This window comes from Rhea americana, unplaced genomic scaffold (genome assembly GCF_003343005.1).
Source record: "Rhea americana isolate MKP2758 unplaced genomic scaffold, rheAme1 scaffold_311, whole genome shotgun sequence".
In the NCBI taxonomy this organism is placed as follows: Eukaryota; Metazoa; Chordata; class Aves; order Rheiformes; family Rheidae; genus Rhea; species Rhea americana.
In genome coordinates, this window is record NW_028186437.1 from 642,467 (window position 1) to 642,711 (window position 245).

Here is a 245-nt window from a genome sequence, read left to right on the forward strand (position 1 = left end):
CTAGCGATTGCGGGTGTTTCTTAATCCCCCCCCCCTCCCCGCGCGCCCCCGCACCACCGCCTCCCTGCGGAGCTTGCACCGCTGCCGGGATTTAATGCGCGGTGCCCGGGGAGCGGCGCGGGCACGGCGGAGGAGCCCAGGCCTTGTTTACCGCCGCCGCCAAGTCTCCGGGCAGACTTGCGCGTCGTGCCGGGTCCAGCACGCCGCCACTGCAACACGGATTATTTATTCATGAGCAGCCGTGT